The sequence below is a fragment of the Haliotis rubra genome, unplaced genomic scaffold (genome assembly GCF_003918875.1).
Source record: "Haliotis rubra isolate DU_JTF1 unplaced genomic scaffold, ASM391887v1 Scf841, whole genome shotgun sequence".
Taxonomy (NCBI): domain Eukaryota; kingdom Metazoa; phylum Mollusca; class Gastropoda; order Lepetellida; family Haliotidae; genus Haliotis; species Haliotis rubra.
This window is the reverse complement of record NW_025767570.1, coordinates 387868-393712: the sequence shown is the minus strand read 5'-3', so window position 1 is coordinate 393712 and position 5845 is coordinate 387868.

Below are 5845 nucleotides of genomic sequence, written 5' to 3'. Positions count from 1 at the left end.
TGCCATGAACGAGAGATGGTTTCGTGGTGGACATTGAAGTGTCTTGCAACGGCAACTGGAACTTCCCTGCTTCTAAACGTCCAATGGCGATATTTTGGTCAGTAGTATTCAATCTTGGCATATTTTATCTTCGTTTACGTAGTTAATTTTGTGATTAAATGATGAATTTGGTTTGGCCTTTTATAATCAATGTCTGTATTTATGTTTCCGACACATTGCATGTGCATTACGTGGGCAAACTTTTTCTGCATGCACTTTTCATGTATCGTTCTCATTGTTTATAACAAACGTTTACAAACACATTTTTGGATGCGTTATACACAACCACGACATGCTTAACGGGATTCAAACACAGGAATTGTCTCAGTGATGATTGCTGTCAAAATATATCGAAAACTGCTTGACCATAGTACAGGACGACATGCAAATACTGGTTTTTCGATTTGGCTCGCCATTGTGAAAAGCATTTTCATGTATAGTTTATGTGATTACCTCTCAAAATGACATAATCAAGATAACGTCTTTTGAATATCCTGTTTTAATTTCTGGCACACTGACGTAATACGTACCTGATGTCGACTGCGTCCAGTTATTATAGACGGGTTTCTGGTCACAACACTCTGACCTGATCAAATGGTATTGTTTGTCATTACCTGCTGATATCCTTTGTATTAAACCCGTGAGGATCCGGGTTAGAATTGGTCTTCACGAAGAACCCGGCACAGGAGCCAGCAAGCCTGTTCATTTTGCCCAATACATCACTTCAACCCTAACGTAACCTAGACGGATGGTGGTATGGATCCGGTTCTATCCATCGGCTGGTCATGCCGCGCCCGATGCACAAAAGAATGTTTACACATTTGCGCAAAGGTAACAATTGATATGGCCGTAAGTGAATGTTTTCAAGTCATTTATCCTTATGTGTGAAATTTGTCTGTAGTCGTATGCCATAATATGTTCTAATCTGGCGATATTCACCTTCAATAACGTATTCTTGTCAAGTCAGCTGGCTTGTGTCAGCGACCCGTGATGATCCGGGGTTAGAATTTATCTTCAGTAACCCATGCTTGTCGTAAGAGGCGACTAACGTGATCGGGTGGTCAGGCTCGCTGACTTGGTTGACACATGTCATCGTATCCCAATTGCGTAGATCGATGCTCGTGTTGTTGATCACTCGCCATATATTGTTGTGTGCGGCGTTAAACATCAAACCAACCAACAACCTTTGTATTATATGTTATGTGTATAATTGGGCAACTGCTTTAATCTGTAAAATGCAATTTCAGAGACCAGATGTATACTATGCAAAGGGGTATGCATATGTTATTCGCCATGCCTGCTGACACTATTCACAAACCGTTTTGTCTTGACAATCATACGGTAGATATAATGAATGTCAAAATTTGTGTGTACGTTTATTCCTTTGATGTTCGTGTCGAGATATCTTTGTGAACATTAGCGTTGTATAAAGATGACCGTCAGCTTGACAAAGTGTATGATAGAATGGTGATGAATATGGAAGCTTGTGCGCTCAAGATGTTAACTTGTGCACTCAACATACTAACTCGTTCGCTCAAGATACATTTAATTTCATCAGGTCCCTTCGGCGTTTTCGTACATTACGATGCAAGGCAAACTTATTTCACATAACTGTCACCACTGCATAAACGAATAGGCATCACAATCCACAGTTAGCATTAAGTTCATCTTTGTAATAAATCACATCTACATGTAATAACAGGCATGTTTTCTTCACATACCTGTCATCGAAGTAGGCCATAGTAGAAACACATTAGCGTCACAGTCTACACTGCAATATCAAGCTATCAACTTTGTTGCTGTTTCATCCTCTCGGGCAGTTGATGGCAGTGACATGATCTGTGAACAGCGCAATATTTAAAACGGAGCTTCGTCTCATCATAAACTGCAAATGTTTAAAGAAAAAGCATCATCAGTTCACCATTCAATTTCCCGTATTGTTTGTGACAGTGTTATTCAATGTTGGACCGCGGCTGCAGTAGAGGGTAGGTGCGTGCAAGTTAATATACAAAAGTGTACGTTTATAACAAACACTTTCCTCTATATAACGTGTATAACGATCTGGAGTGTTTTTATCTCGGGTACTCACTGTGCATTTTAATTGAAATTGTTAAAACGAACTATGGATATAACGAAATGTATCTTCCCTTTAAGTTCGTTATAACCGTAGTTACTATATTTAAAATGGGCGACAAGACTCGCCTTGACATGTTTCTGTATATTCCAGTGTAGTGGGAAAACACTTGCCTTGGCCATCTGATAGTAAAGATTAACAGTTGTTTGGAGAACACTTTTCACTCTGAATAGGTTTAACTACACTAAATCAGAATCACATGCTCTCTGAGCGAGCACCGTAGGTAAACAACTGAAGAGACAGAGACATGTGACAGCTGTAACTGGATGAAATAGTGTAAGATGTTTGTTTTTTAAGCACATCCAACCAGTAATTAAAACTGACCACAATTTTAAGCATCTAGTGCTGTCATTTTTGTCACCATAACTTATGCTTATTGTCTGTACAGATATTTTCCAGTAGGTGGCATTTGGTGCGGAACTGGGGTTGATGTGTTCCGCTTCCTATGCTCGCGATATAAGCCGGACAAGTTTGCCAGATATTGTGTTTTATTGTAGTTGAAAGGCCAGAGTGTACCCATGTGTACATGGAATGGCTGTTGATAGCCTGGATAATCTTTTAAAATCTAAGGTTACTATAGAAGTCTATGGGAAAACATTTGGTGTTGTGTAACCTGAAGGCTGATCCTTTCGCTGTACATGAAACCAAGGAGACAAGGGAGACCACCTGGTGTGTTTCATATTATAATCTATGCATTCAATGGGACCACACAAAAACGGCCTCCAAGGCTGTATCCAATGGTCAATTTTCAACTTTACATTCCAAGTACAATTATAAAGCCTAATGCTGCAACATTTGTAGATTAACATATTTTTAAGCGAAATGTCTCGTAGCTTACATGCTTGAGAGTATGTTATTGTTGTTTAAGTTATCTAATTTTGCTTTTCGGTATCTTTTTTCGTTACATTTCTTTCAAAAACTAAAATTTCCAAAAAATAAGTAATATAGTTAAAGCATCGAGAAAATAAAGGAAATAACGAAGAAATGCTCTTAGGCACCCTCGATGACACATTTCACTTTACACGTGAATGATTCTTCTTTTATCATTCATTTCCTCCGTGTCTATTATTGCTCTAACGTGCCACCTGTATTTTGCCTGTTTGAAAAAAATATCAATAGCAGCGATTTCACTTTCTGTAAGCCACATACACGACTTGTACAAAGTACTAGAGCAAACGTGGTGGTTTCGAAGAAAACTTATCATGATAATTTCGGGGAAAACATCCTTCCTAATAATATGGTCAGGTTGACCGTTACTCACTGGTTAGACGTAGACAGCATTTCTGTATGCACCTGAACGCACAATACATTTGAATGTTAATAATGATAAGACGAGCATATATAACCCTGGAAAAGAGTAACTGTGCATCATTTGATGTTGTGCCATTTTATAATGCAAACACATAATAATATGATCTGTGTTGTTTTCATCACTGTTAAATGTCGACAGGATAATATCGATATCTGTATGGTTTGACACTACGCATTTAAGAGATGTGGTGTCAAAAGTCAGTTCACAAATTCAGTAGTTATATATTTTCAATGACGATGCAGCCACTCATTAACATCTAGCAACCGGGAACATATTTTTCCCTGGAACTCTCACTAGCCGATTCCAACGTTCCAACATATAATGAATTTGAGTGGATGGTCCATGATGACCTATGTGGGAGTGATCACCATTCTCAAAACAATCAACACTGGGGATGATCCACCTGTATCATAAAGGAACTTCGCCAAGGCTGACTGGCCATTACATAAGACACCATGTACTGATCACTTAAAACATGACGGATTTTGCGAACAGCGAAGATCCTATACAATTATTTTCAGATATACTGAACGATATTGCTGACCAATCTTTTCCAAAGTCCTCTGCAATTCCACATATTCGTAAACCATGGTTTAATAATGACTATAAACAGGCCAGAAAGAGTAGGTGGAAAGCAGACAAATATTTTCGAAAGTCTTGGATGAGCTATGTTTCCAAAATAAATTCGCGCACACCGATTTCAAAGTTATCGAACATAGTTCAAAGAATATAAGGCAAAGGTTCCAAATCCTCTGTACACCATCTGAAGGATGGTGACAATTTATTGACAGAAAAGGCTGACATTGCCAAGAAGGTTGGTGAAACTCTCGCCAAGCATTCATCTTCATCTAATTATGTCCCTGAGTTTCAGAAATACCAGAAACAACAGGAAAAGAAAATAATTAATTTCCACTCGGACAATGGTGAAGATTACAACGAACTATTTTCGTTACATGAGCTCCATACCGCATTTGAGCAAGCTCATGATACAGCAACAGAAGCTGGTGATATCCATTGTCAGATCATTAAACATTTGCCCGAATCATGTCTGGAAACACTGCTTAATATATTTGATACACTATGGACTTCAGGGAATTTCCCAACTTCATGGTAAAATGCCATTGTAGTCCCTATACCAAAGCCTGGCCGGGATCATATCTATCCTTCTAATTACCGACCCATATCTGTAACGAGTTGTGTCGTCTGTAAAACCATGGACAGATTGGCAAACTATAGATAAATATGGTATCTGGAAACCAAAATCTCGATTACAAATATACACTGTGGTTTCCGGAAACATCGAAGTACTGATGATCATCTGGTACGCTTGGAATCCATTGTCAAAATGCCATTGTATCTAAACAACACGTGGTCTCATATTGATCGAGAGAAAGTCTACGGTGCAACTTGGAAGCTGGCATTTCGAAGGATTCACATGAGTTTGGTTTGAGAGGTCGCTTACTTCTTTTTATATCACAGTTATGAACAGACAGGGAATTTCCGAGTGAGTTCAATCTTGTCTGATTATCAAGGTTTTAAGAATACATGACTCGTTTTATGGATAACAACTTCTTTTTTATTCTTTTCTCACGACGTTTCAGAGCTAATTCTTGCACCTTCATCATGTGAATGCTGAGTCAGTGTACATAGTAAATATATATAGATAAGACATGTTTACGCAATGCAAGGTGGGAGAATGTAAAAATATAACAATATAATTACGAAGCCAATTAGAAATAAAAAGAGAAAAAGAAGTTGTTATCCATAAAACGTATCATGTATTCATGTTCGTCCAACGTCTAAATGCCTTTAAAAAACATCACGGTTTAAACTGACTAAGGGAGAGGATAACTTTTCGTGCATGATTTTAATGTTTCGTGTCGTGGTAAAAGTATGCATACAATGGAGAGGCAGTTGCAACTTATAAATGTTCAATTGAAAACGGTTTTAAATTGTCTAAATCAAAAACTGATTGTATACATTTCTGCCGTAAATATAAAACGTATAAAAGCCCAAAACTATTTTCAAATGACATCCCTATCAAAGTTGTAAAGGAGGCCAAGTTTTGTTTTTTTTAACTGATTTACCGCACATTACAAAGCTTATAGCTAAATGTCTGAAGGCACTTGATTTATTGAAAGTGGTTTCTAATTCAAAGTTTGGAGGAGATCAAGCTGCCCTTCCACACCTATTGCTATGATGATGTGTTGTTAAATCAAAATGTCACATTAATTAACTTTTAGTCATTAGGGGTCACTTTTGATTTGAACCCGCATCTTGAACTAAGGCTTTGTAATTTCACCTGCTAAGAGAGTAAGCTGAGGAGTTAGAGTTACCTCCTATTGTTTGTTGCTTACGGT